Below are 19,484 nucleotides of genomic sequence, written 5' to 3'. Positions count from 1 at the left end.
TCATAGCAACTGGTTGACTGGTAGATTGTCTGCCCCCTAGTGGTCAGTGCATGTCATAGAGACTGGTCGACTGGTCGACTGCCCCCTGGTGGTCAGTGCACATAATAGCGAGCAATTGACCGGACTTAGCATATCATTAGCATATTACACTTTGATTGGTTGAATGGATGACTGGATGACTGGACACAGCATATTAAGCTTTTAGTATATAGGATTAGAGGATTTTGTAAAACATCATCACAATGACTTTTAACATAGATAGGATGTCAAAAAAACTATGGGAAATAAAACGCACCTGTTATTAAATAATTAAATTTGCCATTATTCGGGATAAATTTAAGAATAGTTCTGTTATTTTGTGGTATTCTAAAACAATGGGTTTTCAACCCATGTGGCACAACACACTGGTGTGCAGCAAGAATTTTTAAAACATGCAATACCTGACTATTTAGTCAGGGGCACTGACATCTTTTACCTTAGATTATCAAATTAAAAAATGGTAACAGCCAATACAACAATAGCCATCCAGTGTGAAAGCCCTGTCTTGATCTATAAATATATAGGTCATATAATGGAGTTGCCTCTTATTGGTCAAGTTGTATAGTAAGATTGCATCTGATGGTTAATTCTTGGCAACAGAAATCCTTTTATGCAATATAGGCACCTGATTTTTTTAAAAAGTTACTTTGGATCAAAAGGGATAGGTAATTACTATTATTATTATTATTATTTTGTAAATCAATCAAAACTATACCTATTTTGTGCCCAATTGGCAAAACATGTTTTTTGGTGTGCTGCAGAATTTTAGTAATTAGTTTATGTGTGCCATGAAATTTTTAAAAAGTTGAAAATCTCTTTTCTAAATTGTACAGAGAAAATACAGGAGGGTAATTATGTATGAGTATTATTCAGAGCTATTTATGATTAACCAGGTATGTAATTCCATTTTATGGTACAGTTTATATCTCATTTTCAGATGTTGTTGAAAATACTATACAATTTACATACTCTGCAACTATAATTATACACTTTTAGGCTCCTGGTATTCAGAGAACATGCTAGATTATCACACACATTTATTAATCCACTAGAGGTCTGGTGCATGAAATTCATGCACTTAGGGATGGGGGGGTGGCCCATCAGCCTGGCCTGCACCCTCTCACAGTCCAGGAGCCCTCGGGGGATGTCCGTGAACCCGGCTTCTGGCTGAGTGGTGCTCCCTCCTGTGGGAGTGCACTGACCACCAGGGTCCTGCATTGAGCATCTGCCCCCTGGTGGTCAGTGCGCATCACAGCAACTGTTCATTCTGCCGTCAGGCTGAAACAAGAAGGTGCAGGCCAGGCCGAGGGACCGCACCGGTGCACGATTGGGGCCAGGGAAGGACACAGGAGGTTGACCAGCTAGGGAGGGACTATGGGAGGGCTCCAGGGTTTGTCCGGCCCATCTCTATCAGCCTGATAAGCCGGATCCCAGAAGTAAGCTAACCTACTGGTCAGAGCATCCGCCCCCTGGTGATCAGTGCACATCATAGCAAGCGGTTGAGTGGCTTTAGCATATTATTAGCATATTATGCTTTGGTTGAAGGGCCAACTAGATGACCAGACACTTAGGCTTTTATTATATAGGATCATTCATAGGAATTGTGACTCACAGTTGTTTTCATTTATACATACATGCATTTCTACACTCATGCTTAGGATTAAGTGGTCTAATATGCTTCTCCTTGTGGTGTTTTCCACAGTACATGATTTGGGCTTCCAGTTTGGTTGCAATTCTCTTAATCCCATTCCTAATCCTTTTTGAAGCAAAAATCTAAAAAGTTAGTGGATTCTAGCCACAACTGCATTTTTAAAAATAAACTATGCAGTCAAATGAGAATTTAAATGAAGATATGCAACAATGTGACTTAGGGAAAAAAAATATACACTCACTACTTTTTCCTAAGCTATAAAGAAAAGCAAGTACTATGTGCTTGCTTATGAATTTTGGTGTTAAAGAATAGTTAAATGGAAAGAACTTCTATTTATATGTATAGCAGGCAGTAACAGTGCATATTACTAAACATTGCTCAGGTAGACAAACTACTATATTTTGACATTCAATGAAAACAATAGCTGAGCTATACTTTCTAATGTAAGCCACTTTTAGGAGGGAAGAAAGTACAATGACAATACATATGCAACTAACAATACAACAAGGAATTCATGAATAATAGGCCATATATAGTAGGGAACGTTTGTGGAAAAGTAACAATGAGCTCATGGACTCTGATATCAACAGACCTAGTACATTGGATCTCTGTCCCATGTCACTTTGATGTTTAAAGTTCAAATTTTCTCTAATACATAATCAATAGCAAAACTCCCTGTTGGGTAAGTGCTATTGTTTTGTTCTTTTAGAAAAAGTGATGATCTGGATCCAAACTCTTTGAGGGTGTCAGTGAATGAATAAAGTGACCCAACCATTAGGACTGTGAAGCACAGGAGGGCCTGACTGGGCCTGGAGTGGGCAGTGGAAGCCTACAATACTGCATAGAGTCTTAATTGGAATCTCCTAAAGCTTAAATGTTGACAACTTACTAAACACTGCACATATGTAACAGCAGCTGCCTGTTAACTACAGATGGATGACTTCCATTAAAATTGTACACAATTAATTTATGCAATTACCAGAGTCACAGCAGCAACTAATTTTAGATATAGGAATTCCTGTCACTTTTCCATAAATTTGAAGACATTGCTACTGCTTGCTTCATTACTTGAGAAGCTTCCCGTATTGTTTTATGACTCCTGTCTCCTCTGCAGCATTCCAACTTCCTTCCGTATTCCTGCCATTTCCGGGTAACAGAGAAGCCATCCTATACTAGAGACTGGCTTTAATTCCTGGTGGTGTGATCCCATTCCACTCCAGCACTGGACTTATATGCTGACTCTTTTGGAAACCCTGTGCTATGCCATTGGACTTTAATAATTTTTCCTTTTATTTGTGCTTAATATAATGGCTTCTTAGGAATTGCTATTCCATTGAATGAGCGTATCACAGTTTATCCATTCATGAGTAGAAATAAATCTTTTGAGTTTTCAGGTGTTTGTGATGATGATTAGACAGCTATAAACCTATGTAAGATTTTATGTCAGCATAAGTTTTCCATTGACTTGAACACTTAGAAGTTGCTAAGTCAAAGGCAAGTAGTTGAATATTTATCTTCAAAATAATTTGTCAAATTAAGTGCATTTCTAATTAAGAGGGTCTTTTTGAATAATTCATGATAATTGAATTTACATTTTTAGTCAAAAATGTTTTTGCATAATTTCTTCTGACAATAATTTAGAAGACAGTGGAATGTTTGGGGTTAAAGGTCTCAAGATTCCCAACTATTAAAAAAAAAAACAACAACAACAACAACAAAAAAAAACAGAACACAAGTATGAAATGATTTTGGTGTGCCAGGATCCTTTGACGATCAGTTTAGGTGGCTATGGATAGTATAGTTATCAGAATGAGAGGCATTTTAACTGCTGAGGCAGCTTTAGAAACATTAAAGTACATTTCCCACCATCAAAGGCTTGTGTGTAAGAGATTTGTATTCGTTTGGTCTTAATTAGAGTAAACAACTTGCCAGTGGGTATCTAAATTTAGAATGAGCTACACATCACAACACAGTTTATATCCTCTACAGACAGATTAAAGGAAACCAAAGGATTTTATTTGTGAGACTTCAAATCACAAAACAAAACAGTCCAATTCATTTTTGGTTCACAGTGGCATATTGATGTCTTCCGGGTCTATCATCATACCATATCGTTTCTGCATTCTAAGAAAAACTGGATGATGGTTCAAAAGTTCACATTTTTACCATCTTTGCAGTTTTTCTTTAGATTTGTAGGCCTAAAACTCTTCTAAAATAAATGTTTACTAGGGAATGCATTACGACGGGGAACATAATTGTACAAAGTAAATACTCATCAAACATACCAGATCTTTGCTAAATTTACTTATTAAGTGGCTATCATGGAAGAATCATTTTTGTTTTCAATTCTCTAAAAAGCAAAATAGCTTTTGGACATAGGAATAGTTGCTTCTTCCTATATAAACCAAATCAAATATTATGAATAATATATGTGTAATATATGTTGTGCATGTATATTTTAAATGAACCTGTCAGTATTGCTCATATAATCATGTTGAATTGTTTTGGTATAAATAAATCTTTTTAAAACATTTTTAAACTAAAAGAAAAAAGAATATGAATGAATAAATGGATGTTGTTTTAAACTGCTAAAATTGTAGAAAAAATTTTAGGGCAGCAAAAGTAAACTAATACAGAACATTGTAGGGATTTTGAACACTTCACTTACCTTTTACATGCCTGATTTTTCTCAACACTATAATGGAGACAATATTACAATATGGGTATAAAAGAGATATATAATTGTCACCTAAGTAAAAAGAAACGCAGGGTGGGGCAAAATTAGGATGACAGTTGTGTTTATTAATTATTGAATTATTTTCCACATAAACAACTGTAAACCTATTTTTGTCCCACCATGTATATAAAGTTCATAACAGGTTCTTGGCATTTTTGGCAGTGTTTATTAAAACATATTTCAAAAATATGATTTTACTATATATATATTAATATATGGGGTCCCTTTTTATTTGTAGAATAGAAGCAAGAGCCAAAAACCCAGGTGCATTGGGGCATTTGTCATCCAAATAGCTCATTCTTTTTGTAGAAGGTAAGTGTGAGCATTGAAAATTTATTGAACAATTAATAGAAGGGAGAGGATTGTTCTGTAGCAGTGATCACAAATTGGGAAATTGATATTTCATAATTAGCATCTGGCTGATTGAAGGGTGTGTGTGTGTGTGTTGGTTTACTCAATTAAAAAAATAATGTTCTGCATGGCTACTTTTGACTAATAATGAAGAGTGACTGCGCCTTTTAAATGAGTATGGTACTTCTTATCCATCTCGTATATATCCCTGCCCTCACCTGCACTCACAAACTTTATTTTAAATGCAATATAATTTATACTTATTGATTGTTCTTATGAGTTATTACATATCCTGATAGCCTACAAATAAATTACTACTTATTGTAACAAAAAAAACCTGACCAAATTTGGTTTGTTATGTATTTGGTATATTATTAAAAGCATATGTAAAGTTAAAAGCAAGAGTTAGAATGTTTGTACATTTGTCTATAATACTTGTCTCAGGTCATCAAATAATAGAAAATACATTATTTGACTAAGTGCGTTTATGATTAAATAGTATTAACAGGCACTTTATAGACCAACATTAGGCTCAGGCAATTCAAGGAGAGGTTTGTTTATATTTCCAGAGCAGTTTATCAATTGCATAGACTAGTCTTCATCTTCTACATGAGTAAGTGTCGTAGGGCACTCTCTCACAAGCCATGGTTGGTCTCAATTTTTTGCACTAGGCCAAGATTTTAGTTTAAGACAATTTTTTGAGAAACACTTTGTAGAGTTCCATTAAATTAAATCACATTAGGAAAATCTGGGACAAGTTAGATTTGAGTTGTCTGCCTCGCACTTAAAACCAATCCAAGGGGAATGCAAAACCCCTGTATGTGGCCCTCAAGTACAGTCAGGAGCGAAGGTTGCATGTAAATGAGAATGCACAGGCAGCTCCGCCATCTGTCTGCACAGTCCTTCCTGATTTGCTTGTTGAAAATGATACAGGCTGAGTTAAAACAGGCAGCACCAGGGTGAAACTGAAGAAGACAGCTTTCTCCGCTCTGTAACAGAATAAGGCAGCGCTCGCTAACAAGAGTTGGGACCTGTCTAGCTAATCAGAGAAATCTCAAATGGTTTCTCAGCGGTCTATCCATCTATCACAAGCACAGCTGAATCCTTAAAAATTTTTTCTATGCATGAGTAATAAGTAATCTTCTTACTCAATTCAAATGAGATTTCTTGCCTTTTATAGATCACAGGCAACTCGAGAAAAAAAGAAAAGTTGTTTCCAGTGCATTTCACTTCAGATTGCAACTAAAATAGTATACAGCATGCAGTACTATCAACTTTTATATAAAATATGTAAGACATGTCCTACTTTTATTCGGTAGTGTAAATAAATTAACTATGTATCATAAGGATAGCTTAAACTGGTTTAAATTCTGTGATGGTTGAAGAAGTGAAGTCATTGCTTCGTTCATATTTACAGGCTTCATATATTATTAGTCATATTAAAAGACTTATCATGTTAATATAAAAAGTTACGACACTTTTTCTTACTCAAGCCATTGTGAGAACTAATTAAGAGACATATCTCGCTGTTGAGCAAAACTCAGTTTAACGGCAAATAACCATTCTTTCAAGCATTTTTTTCCAGTAATCATTTCACTGATGATGTCACTGATAAAAACATAAGTACCTAGCTTGTTTCCTTAAATGCCAGTTGTCAACTCAAATAGAACCATTCCAGAAAAAAAAAAAAAAAAAAGGCTGTCAGCTACTATTTGTTTTCAGGGAAAATGGCTTAATATATGTCTCTCTCGGGTGTAAAATGGGGACAATAATTTCAATCCTGCAATGTTGTAGTATTAAATGATAATTTAGTATCCAATATATAGGAAGTTGTCAGTAAATGATATTGTTCATTCACATATTCCTGAAATAATATTTTAGTTCTTGTTATGGAATAGTCACTGTCATACTCTGAGTAGTTAATACTATTAACAAACAAACAAATCCACATAGGAGCCATTTTTCTAGTAGTATCAAACAATTGATTTACTGAACAAAAGTCCATAATATACAAAAATTAGAACAAAACACTTTCATAAGTTATCAAAAATACAATAAGTCTAGCATATAAGATGTAGATAACCCACACAATCTATGTTAATCTGTGTCAATATTTTTTTTTAAGCACAATAAATTGTTTAGAAGAATCATTAAAAATTCGAACTTTATTTAAATATAATTGTCTACTGTGTTTGCATTTAATAAAGTAGCAATTCATATTTTACATAAAAAGAAATACTTTACTTAAAGATATAAGATTTCCTTCATAGTGTAATATAAATTATTCTATAAAATCTATCCAAAATTGACTCCTATGTCTACTTCGAATTAATAAAAAAATTCAGACCTTTATTAGTTTGCACAACTATTTTGCTGTCCTTTAAAAAGAAACACAAGTTTTCTATTCTGTTATATACCTGCCTCATGGCTGCCAACTCAATAGCAATTGACTGTCTTATTCTTTCCAATACATGCCGATTTTGTTCTGTTGTCCACCCCTGACTAGTCTAAGACCATCATGAAACTCTCATTTTTATTATAATTTGTTGAATGTGAAAGCACGTGTGACTGATTATGACTAATGAGATGAGATATATGGAAAAGCCTTCTGTGCGTGTGTGTGTGTGTGTGTGTGTGTGTGTGTGTGTGTTTTCTAGGAAATATGTCCTTGATCCTGTCCTATAAAACATATCCAAGAATTTTTTTAAAAAAACCCTCTTCCTTCCTTGCATATGATTTGGTCTGAATACAAAATCTGTAAAGAATTGGGAGAAAAAAAGTTATTGGTTATGTTTTAAAGCCACAATTTGGAAGACGACAGGAAGAAACAATAAATAAGAGATTGAACCCAAAGATGTTTGGAGTCTGCCTCATATCCGGGCATCCTAATTCATCACATAGTACTCATCTTTGTATTACAAGCAAGTTTGAGTCCAGTTTTATTTGCTGACAAGGTCATCACAACTGCTAATTGTTACCCCAGTGCAAATTAGTTTTATCATTTATTTTCAAGAATAGGACAGTGTTGGCACTAAGACTGTTGGGAAACTGAAAAATGGTAGACATAAACAAATTGAGAGATAAAAATCACATAATCAGCCCTGACCGGTTTGGCTCAGTGGATAGAGCGTTGGCCTGTGGACTGAAAGGTCCCAGGTTTGATTCCAGTGAAGGGCATGTGCCTTGGTTGCAGGCACATCCCCAGTGGAGGCTGTGCAGGAGGGAGCTGATCGATGTTTCTCTCTCATCGATGTTTCTAATTCTCTATCCCTCTCCCTCTCGGTAAAAAAAAAATCAATAAAATATATTTTAAAAAAACACATAATCATATCAATTGATGCAGAAAAAGCATTTGATAAAATCCAACACCCTTTATTGATAAAAACTCTCAGCAAAGTGGGAATAGAGGGATCATACCTCAACATAATAAAAGCCTTATATGTTCATAGCAGCACAATTCACCATAGCTAAGATTTGGAAACAGCCTAAGTGCCCATCAGCAGATGAGTGGATTAAAAAACGGTAGTACATCTACATAATGGAATAGTATGCTGCTGTAAAAAGAGAGAACTCACTATTTGCAACAGCATGGATGGACTTGGAGAGCATTAAGCTAAGTGAAATAAGCCAGTCGGAGAAAGATAAATATCACATGATCTCACTCATTTGTGGAATATAATGAACAACATAAACTGATGATCAAAAATAGATCCAGAGACAGAGAAACATCAAACAGACTTCAAAGGGAAGGCAGGGGAGGCCACGGGTAAGAGATCAACTAAAAGACTTGTATGCATGCATTTAAGCATAACCAATGGACACAGACACTAGGGGGGGTGAGGGCATGTGCTGGGGGGTGGGGGTGGCCAGGGAGAGGTCAATGGGGGAAAAAGGAAACATATGTAATACTATATGTACTACTTTAAACAATAAAGAATAAAAAATGTACATATCAAAAAAGAAGAGAAAAAAGCAATATACGATAGCAACAAAGAGTATCAAACCACCTCCTTCACAAGTTCCTGTAAAAACACATGCCCACAAGCCAACCTTGTATTTTAAGCATGTTGTTCTCAGCGGTAACAACAAATAACAGGTATTGCTCCAAACCTTTATCTTAATAGGATTTATAGTGTTAAATAGAAATTTTATAATTTTTAACACTAATCTAATAACCTCATTTGCAAAGGTCTAAATTTGCATGTGTTAGAATTTAAATCCGGATTTTAAACTTTTACACTTTCTCAGAGAATTTCACAATGTCTTAGACATTGCAGAACACATTGCAGAATATTACTTATATGAATTCCCTAAAATCAGGTTCTTTTCCCTGTTAATGACCTGATTTCTACCCTAGGTGCTGGAAGCACTCAGCCTGTTTTTACATTAGATGTGTGGTGTGTGTTTTGTTTTGTTTTTTCATTCTCACAATACCAGGTTTCATATCTGAAATTTTCAGAAAAAAAAGAAGATACTATTAAAACTAGGTTAGAGATAGCAAAACTTTCTTTCAAGTCACTACTCTAAATATTCAGAGGGCCCACCCACATGAATTTACTTTTTCACTGAATTTCTCTAAGAACTTTGTGACAGGCACTTTGGATTGATTTCCCCAAATTCATTCATAACCATTTCTCTACTGGAAAATGGGAACCCCAGAGCTCGCCTGCATAGGTGCCAGAGAGTTTCTTGTGTGACAGCTGTACTGTCTAAAAAGAGGGTGCATGAAGGAGATTATGTGGGTGTCTTAGAGTATTAAAATCTAGGGTTTTTCCCTTTGATTTTCTTCTTTCCCTCTACCTGCTTGGGGCACAGACTGTAAATTATACCTAAGGACAAAATATTTTGAGATGGATTTTGTTCCCTGGCTACTATAATGTGTACTTTAGAGTTCATATTTAATTTTTGTGCAGAATGCTTCCTAACTAATTATTCCCACCCCATCCCAAACACACATAATGATGCAAGGTGAAATATCCATGTTATTATGATGGAGTGGAGGTTGGAGGACATAACCTGTATGATGTGCAAATGGAATTTCTGTCTGAATCCCAGACTGAGATTTACCAATTCAGTCGTAATTCTGGGCGTCACAGACGAGCTTCCCCATATGAAAGACAGGTCTAACCAGGTGAGACAGCAGCTGTGATGGAGACAATGAAACTGATTCCCCTGGTGAATAGATTTGTTCCCAAAAGGAAGCAGGCAGGGGTAGGCTTCACATGTCTAGTTAGTCTTTGTAAATATTATGCCAAGAAGATGAAGCACTCTAAAGCCTTACCCTCCATTCTGGGAGTTCAAATAGTAGGCAGTTGAGAATCAGATGGTACTTGGAGAGAATCTTTTATCTTAGAAACCAAAAAGGTGTTTTATCTTAACCCATAAAAATGCTATTGGTATTATGCATTTATCAGACACTTTATTACTTTTAAACCATATTCAACTACATAAAAAGAGATTTGCTTTATTCCATGCCTATATTCATAAAGTTATATTTTCTCCGTCATTACAGAATTTGCGTTGATGAATAGCAGCTGTAATTATTGACATCCACTGGCTAAACTCAAATTTCAAGAATACTCAAAACATGTGACTGCAAGTAAAAAGAAGTGTGTGTGACCAATACTGAGAAAAATGTGCCACTTGACTACAGAACATAGCAAAAGATAAGATAATATACTTTTGGAGAAATGGAATGAATCCTTAAATTCAACATAATTATAACTGGAGCCATAGTAGATTGTTCATGAAGCTTGGAATATATTTTCTGAATAGCTTATTGTTAAGGACATATGAAAAAAGTAATATTTATAATGATAACCAAAGGGGACTTTGCCTTCCAGCTATCTTAATATTTCATACCAAGAGCCCTTACAAGTCTTAGAGAGGCACTAAATTAGGGCTCTATTCCAATTCCTTAGACAAGCTTCTGTACATGCCATCATTGGCTAAAAACAGCCAGAGGAAAGCCTGGTCTCCATGAAAACATGGTAATGGAATTCAGAGCACAAACCTGGATTCTGTGAGGCACATGTTCTTCTCTTCTACATGCATTAATAAAGATATACAACTAGCATATAATTGAAAAAGGTAATAAAAGAGAATTTAAGAGATATGCTTTTAAAATTGGGATAGAAATTATCATTTTAAACTAGACATGAAAAACAAAGGCAAGAAATTAATTGCTATTTGGATTAAATTAAAATGTAAACTTTTATAAGATAAAAAGCAAAATTAACAAGATTTAAGAAAAAGTGGCATATAAGGATAAAATAAGCATAGTATATAATATACAAATATTTATATTTATACACAATTTCCCAAGTCAGAAGAAAACACACCATTTCATGAAATTGGGCAAAGTAATTGAATGTGTAACTCAAAAAAAAGATGTATTTCAAATACTAAATAGTATTTTGTATCATTTCCCAGCTTACCCTTGGAACATCTAGAAAAGCTAAGGGTAATTTATTAATGGCACCAATAAGCTCTGGATACAACTCAAATATACAAAGTGACATTTTTCCCCCTCAAGATATTTGGGGAATTCTGAAACTGTGCAGGAAGGTTGGTTACATAGCTAAGTGAAAACCTCTGAAAAGTAGACTCGCTATGGCAACAATGGCTCCTCAAGGAGCAGATGAAGGCCTGCCACTCACCCGCCAGGTCAAAGCTGCTTCACTGCCACACTGGGATCCAGTCCCACCCTGTCCAAGGGGAAGAGAAACTGGGGCAGGATAACTTTCATCTTTATTCTCATGTCAGAAGAGGCACATGGACCCTGTTCATAGTCTTTTGGTCATATGATTATGCCTAATAATTCAAATTTTGTGGAAGAAGGGACTAGGTTAAGCTGGGTATAAAAGATTTCATTTACCATGGAAGAATCCTTATTCTTTTCCAGGGAAACAAAATACATCCAACCTGTTCCTCTTTGAAAAATGGCTTTCCAATTTTTTGGATCATGCCCATAATGCAGTACTCTCAAATGAAAATAATAAACCAACTATACTTATTTTGAATTCTAGTGCATTCCATTAGTTAAGAGAAACAGTTTATACTGGTTTTATTTTGTAGCATTAGTAAAAATAATTTTTAACAGTGTTTTACAAATAATACCGTAAAAGGAGGACAACTAACTCTCCATAGGTTTTGCTACTTTTGCCATAGTTGTATGTTTGTTTCTGAGGTGCATTTAGCAATTTTGCAGCCTCTTCACCTTCATCTCTAAGGACTGAGTAAACTATTTTGAAAATTTTATCCCTAGTCCTATTAAGTCATGGAGAAAATAGTTTTCTTTTTTTCTGCACCTCTGTTCCAGGAATACCTAACAGTATACCTAACTTAACGCCAAAGACAAATATTAAACAAAATAAATGCAAGTGCAAGGCACACATACACAAACGCACACAGAATCACGGAGGTGCGTTTTTACCTCAGAACATAAAAGTTTAGAGCCAGGAGTCAGTATGAATATCCAGCTTACTGACAAATCTGCCAACTCCCAAGAACTCTGTCAATCCATGATTGATGACAACTGATATTTTGGATTCACTAACTTGTATCTGATATGTCCTTGAGGCATTCTAGTTGAAAGATCCATGATGTAAAATTTCCCACTAAGTCATGCCTACATTGCTTAAATGACTTTGTCTCAAACTTCAATATCAAACTCATGTCATTAATATAAAGATATCTTGACTTTTCAGCAAATTAAAAATTTTACATATAGTTTTCAAATTTATGCTAACTTGAACAAATGACAATTTTATCTTCCATTTTTCCATTGTTACTATTTAGCTATTATTTCCAATCTACACAAGATCCTATGTAAAAAAAAAGGAGAATATTAATTAATACTTTCATTCCCATTTAAAGAATGGTTAGCTTAGAAAATAGTTCAGTCTGATTTACTGAATGAAATGATGGTGATGATGATAATGATGATACAAACAACACATTTAAAACATGCTCTGTAACTTATATTCTTCATGGGGTTTCCCTATATTAATTACATCAATTATCTCACAACCTTCATTTTACCAATTAGGAAATGAATCAAGTAAAATAATTGAAATTACGTAACCAAGATGATATGCAATGACATTTGAACCCAGGCAGTCCTGCTGGGGGTACTGCTTCCTCAATTTATTTTATTTTATTTTAAAAAATATTTTTATTGATTTCAGAAAGGAAGGGAGAGGAAAAGAGAGAGAGAAATATCAATGATGATAGAGAATCATTGATCAGCTGCCTCCTGCACATCCCCTACTGGGGATCGAGCCCACAACACAGGCATGTACCCTGACCAGAAATCAAACCGTGACCTCCTGGATCATAGATCAATGCTCAACCACTAAGCCATGCTGGCTGCACTTCTTCCTCAATTTAAGCTAATCAACTTATAAAACAAATTGAAGTATGTAAATATATATGAATGTTACTATAAAACATTATAAAAATACTCATTCATTAGAAAAATGAATTTTTCACCCTCTTTGAATGTGTAATTTGTAATATTTTTTTAAAATATATTTTTATTGATTTTAGAGAGGAAAGAAGAGGAAGAGAGAAATAGAAACATCAATGATGTGAGGGAATGATTGATTGGCTGCCTACTGCACACCCGCTACTGGGGACTGAGCCCATAACCCGGGCATGTGCCTTGAATGGAATCAAACTCGGGACCCTTGAGTTCACAGGCTGACGCTCTATACACTGAACCAAACTGGCTAGGGCTAATTTGTAATATTTTAACTGACATTTGTAATGGTATTAAGTCCTACAAAAAATACTAAGATACTTTTATAATTTTGGAAGCAAAAAAAGCAACATTTTTGGCAAACAATCAAATTATACAAGTTCATTTAATATTGTTGTTTAATTAAATTCTCTGCTTTTTATCTATGCTCATTTATTTCCAAGTCTAAAAGAAAATTAATAGCTTAATGCCTATTTGATTACCTGCTTACTGACCTGGTGTCAGAATCTCTACTTGGCTTTATTATTTTCCATATGAGAACCAACTCCCTGGTAGACTAATTTAAACAAATCCATGCACAGTATTAATTAGATGCATAATGAATGTAAAAGCCAAAGTTTCCAAAGTTTGCCAAAGTTTCTCTGTAGCAAAAGATCAATTGTTCTGCCTTTGATAAGTCTATGCTTTCTTCTATTGTGGTCTCTTCATACATAGTTTTCTTAATCTCCAAATATAAGTCAATCATTCTTAGGCTGCCTCACACATTTCCTCTTTATCTGACCAAGACTAGTTATTGCCTAATGATCTATTCACAGAAAATTTTCTTTGAAGAACTAAAAATTGAAGGTAGGAAGCTTTATAAAGAATAGTGTCATATAAATTACTATATTTAAATAAACATGAAATAGTAAAGATATTATCCACACTTACAACAAGCAAACAAAAATACATATTGTTTGTATGTAGTAATCTTTGTCTCAGTCAACTTATAATATGGAAGCAATCATTATTTACTTGAATTGTAATATAACAATGAGTTATAACATTTGCAGTGAGAGCCTTAGCTGGTTTGGCTCAGTGGATAGAGCATCTTCCCTAGGGCTATTAGAATTTTGTCTGTGACATAAGTTTATCATTTGTCTTTTGAATTTATTTTCCTGGATAAATCTTGTTTTTGAAGTTCCCTTTTTACCTTAGTTATTTCTGCTTATTTTAAAATATTTTTAAATCAGCTGTAAAAAAATATTGAGCTGCATCTTTAATTATAATATACAGAGATGTCTTGGAAAAATCTCATAGAGAGAAGCTTCCTCTAAATTCAGGTATAAAAAGAGAATAAATGTCCTTTATCTTTTTTTGTTTGTTTGTTTGTTTGTTTGTTTTACCTAACATAGGATTAAGGGGTAGTGATGAATTCTTGATAAAGTATAGAAAAAGAAGGATCCTTCTTAAAGACAGAGTTGGTGAAACAATGTATGACAATAATGACAATATAATCAACATCCAGAGAAAAGATTGCTTCAGGGAGGTGGGACAAGATCTCAAAAACAGGCCAGAAAGTTAATCAACACATTCAACAAAATCAGAAGGCAGGAGAATAAAGAGTTTCTTGTTGGTGAAATATTTTGTGCCCACAGACAGGAAGGGTGAAAAAGTGTGACCATGAAAAACTGTAAATGCAATTTAAGGCACTTCATGTAGTCAGGTCTCATAACTGCAAACTAGTATAACCTGTACTTATGAAAGGCACAAAGCAAAAGGTACTTCTTTTTCAGGAACCTAGCCTCGTTGGTCATAGAAATAAACAAAAATGTTAAAGCTCAATCTTATAGCTACAATTTAGAAGTCTGAAGGATGCACCTTTAATGCCTTTATAACACCCTCAAAATGGGCAAATGGCTAGTTTTGTATGAAAAAAATACCCACATATGGTAATCATTTTCTTATGGTCTATCTTTCTATTTATCTATCTATCTAAATATAAAAGTTAATTGAGTTTACCTTGAGGAGTTTATCACTGTGTATCAACATCAACAGCATTTATGACAGGATTAGAATTAACATGGGAATGAAGCTGTGAGATTATGGGAAAAGGACTCCTGATAATAGAGGAAAACTGAGATGTGAGAGGAGACAGCAATTATGTCCCCATTGGGCTAAATACCAATTTCAGGGTAGGAGAGTCTTTGGGTCTTTGGTAGTTTGTTATAATTAAATAGGTATGTTCAGGGATCCAGTTTCTTGGTTCATTTATCATCATCATCTGAAGTAGATTATGGCTAATGATGGGTAAATATGCAACAGTGATTTGATTTTTGAGGATGTTTATTTGTCTATTTAACATGAAGTTTTGTTAATACAGTCATTTTTCAACCTCCCCCAAGTTGCAGTGATTTATATCCATGTAGATTAAAAAAAAAGGTGGAAATTAATTTCATGCCATCAATTTACTTTTCCACTGAGTAATTTAGGATACAAGATGTTACCTTCAAATGTAAGGGGAAGAAAATTAACTCCCAACAAAGTAACAGCCATTAATTTGGACTTCATTGTTTCATTAAAGAGAAAACTTTAAGTGTACAAACATTTTTAATTTCCCCTTAAATATAAAACTATTACATTTACGTTTCACCATTATGTACCTGTAATAATGAGATGTATATCATTTTTCTTATTACTTATATCCCTTTCATAGCCCCTTGAAGGCCAACACACACACACCTCTGGAGAGTAAAAACATCTCTAAATTCTTTTACTATCTGGTCATAATTTAGTTTCTAAAGATTGTTCTTTATAAATATTTTCTTTTCAGTCACACATCACCTCCCTTTGGAAGCTAACATACAGAGAACGACATGAACGGGCGGCCCTGCTTCTGATACCTGCTTGGGCTGGTAAATGCAAAGCTCTCACAAAGAGTCCAGAGGGGAGCAGATTGAGCTGAGGATTAGTGACCTTGCTCCCTCTGTGAGGTCAATGTGGCCCGGTAGTATTTCTGGGCGGAAAGTCACTGTTTCTCTCAGTGCAGCCCTTTCTACATAAACTGTTCCTTCCAGGTCCCAGTTACCTCTCCCTCCCCTTATCCTTTTGCAGTTGACATGATAAATTTCTGTTGTGTTAACTCCACCTTACTGCTTTCTCTATGCCTGTGATTTCCCATGCACATGAATACACCATATATATTCATTGATCTCAGAGAGGAAGGGAGAGGGATAGATAGATCAAAACATCAATGATGACAGATAATCATGGATCAGCTGCCCCCTGCATGCCCCACACTGGGGATCGAGCCCAAAACCTGCGAATAAGCCCTGATCAGGGAGAGAACTGTGACCTCCTTGTTCATAGGTCTACACTCAACCACTGAGCCACGCCGGCCAGGCTGGATAACATTCTTTATCACTCCCTATTTTATCTGGCTTTCAGTTCCCTCCCTAATCTGAAATTCTCTTGGAAGATATATTAGTCTGCCAGCGCTACTGTACAAAATATCATAGACTAGTGTCTTAATCAACAGAAATGTATTTACTCACAGTCCTGAGGCCAGAATTCCCAGATCAAAGTGCCTGCTGATTCAGTTCTTCTAAGAGCTCTCTTCCTGCCTTGCTAATGGCTCTTACAGCTGTGTGCTCCCAAGGCCTTTCCTCTGTGGTGCACGGAAAGAAGGCAGGAGTTGGAGTATCTCTTTATATAAGAACATTACTCCTGTCAGGCTAGGGCTCCACCCTTATTATCTCAATCTTAACTACTTCCTACAGGCCCCATCTCCAAATATAGCCGCACTGAGGGGAGGGCTTCTACACATGAATTTCAGGAGGACACAAACATTCTGGCTCTAACAAAAGACATGGCACTGCTTCAGGACACCAGTCTTTATTCTAATATTTTGAGGTGCTGTAGCTCTGGATCCTTAGGGCATTGGGTGACACAAGCTCAGGGTCTTGAACCTCACTCTCTTTTCTAAGACTGTGAACCAGGGTCTCCCCCATAACCCAGGAGTTTATTCCACTGTTATGAGTGTCATCTTGTATGTTCAACTTATCTTCATACACCTGAGGATGTGTATTATGCTGTTCAGAGTATACTTTCTGAAATATTTGTAAGCATTTTCCACTAAGGAACTACATTTGGAGAATCTTTTTCATGTTTTTAAAATGTAATATAGTTTTATAACTGTGGTGACTACCAAAATCAATCAAAATCTTTCATAAGCATCTAAAATTTAAAAACAAAATAATAACAAGGAAATAAAAAATTACTGCACTCTACCATCTGTCTACATTCCTGTTTAATGTGTCACATTATAATTTGGAGGCATGAATTGGCTTTTAAGTTATAAAATTAAACTTTAAAACAAAAAAGACTTCATTTGCAAAATACTAATGCTGACTTAGATGTTATTGGCAGTAAAATTTTGGATGTTGGAAGGAGGCATAGAACAGTGTGGAAGATTATATATCACAAATAAGTATCAAAGCAAGTGTTACATCTATACTAATAAAAGGGTAATATGCTAATTAGACCAGGAGACCTTCTGGACAGCCTTCCGAACAAAGCCATGGTGACAGGGCCAAGGCAGAGGCGGTTAGAGGTGATCAAGCCGGTGGGTCGGGGGAGGAGGGGTCAGTTGGGGGCAAGCAGGCCAGCAGGGGGGTAGTTGGGGCCAAGCAGGCTGGAACAGGCCTAAACCGGCAGTCAGACATCCCCCGAGGGTTCCCAGGTTGGAGAGGGTGCAGGCCAGGCTGAGGGAGACCCCACGCCCCATGCACAAATTTCGTGCACTGGGCCACTAGTAATTTTATAAAAATATGTATAAATAAATAACTATTTTATTTATCATCTCAATGGCAGTTTCTCAACTGGTCTTAATATTCTTTATGAGCATTAAATAACCCTTTATAGAAATAACTAGATGAAATGTAATAAGATATTTTACTAGTAGTAATCTAAAGGACTAATTCAAATATTATGTATTTGCAAGCAATATAAATGTATTACAGGCAAATGCATATGAAAATGCATTGAGTCAAAGAAGACAAACAGAAGATGTGTGACCACAGCCTTGACACTCTTTCTGTATTAGTTTTAAATATCTTATGAACAGTAATTTGTGCTTTGACTTTTAATTTCATTTCACTAAGCTCCTCTCTTACATGGCATTTATTTATCTATTATTTATTGTTTTAGTTTGGATAGTTGATTCTAGATTACCTTCAGATAAAATGTGTGATGATCAGGGAGGAAGAAGTTTTTAAGCATAGAGGTCAATGACTGTGGAAGTCAGCTAGAACATCCTGGCTCCCAGTGATATAGCTCTATTTCATGGAACATTTATTATTACAACAACAAAATATGGCATTGCTTTAGCTCGGCCAAAGTGATAGAGTGCCTCCTGTAAATATTAATAACTTCACAGTCTTTATCTTGCACATACACTTCCCCTGATACCTTTGAATTTATCAAAACTATTTTTAGAATTAGTACCTCATGGCAGAAAGCATACATTCAATGTAGATTCTGCGTGAAATTATTACAAAAGCATTTTAAGATCCCTAAACATTTTGTAAGCGATATCTCAAGACACCACATATCATTCTGATTTTTTACAAAGTGATTTTCCTACCTATCTGTAAATATCTGAACTTGAGAATGCTACCTCACAAATGCATTTGAATTGATGAGTTTATGACAAATACTTCATTTATGTTTATTTCCTTTTATCATTTTCTATTGAAGAAAACAAAAAATAGGGTACTGATTTCTACAAATTCATGGAAATTTATGCACAGCCAGAGCATGTGCTGTAACTATAATTATTAATAATGAAGCTGGAGCCTTTGTGGGTTATTTTCCAATACATTTTGTATGGCTTTTCTGATGTAAAGAATTATATGTGAATGAATTTTCCAATGAGACTTTATTGGATCTGAAGGCATTTACTGTGTATTTGCAGATATACAGGTTGTCCCCAAAATTGTATACACATTTTTTTCTGATATTTCAATTGATATTTCTTTCTTTTCAGATTTAATTCATTAGAATGAATAATTATTCAAAGTGTATATACATTTTGGGGGGACACATACTCTGGTTGTGTATAAATTTCCATGGATTTGTAGAAATCAGTACCCTATTTTTTGTTTTCTTCAATAGAAAGTGATAGCCCTAGCCGGTTTGGCTCAGTGGATAGAGCATTGGCCTGTGGAGTGAAGGGTCGATTCCAG

The sequence above is a fragment of the Myotis yumanensis genome, unplaced genomic scaffold, assembly GCF_028538775.1.
Source record: "Myotis yumanensis isolate MYYU_CA2020_CCGP unplaced genomic scaffold, mMyoYum1.0.hap1 SCAF_4, whole genome shotgun sequence".
NCBI lineage: Eukaryota > Metazoa > Chordata > Mammalia > Chiroptera > Vespertilionidae > Myotis > Myotis yumanensis.
The sequence above is the reverse complement of the archived record's forward strand: the minus strand, read 5'-3'. Positions refer to the sequence as shown.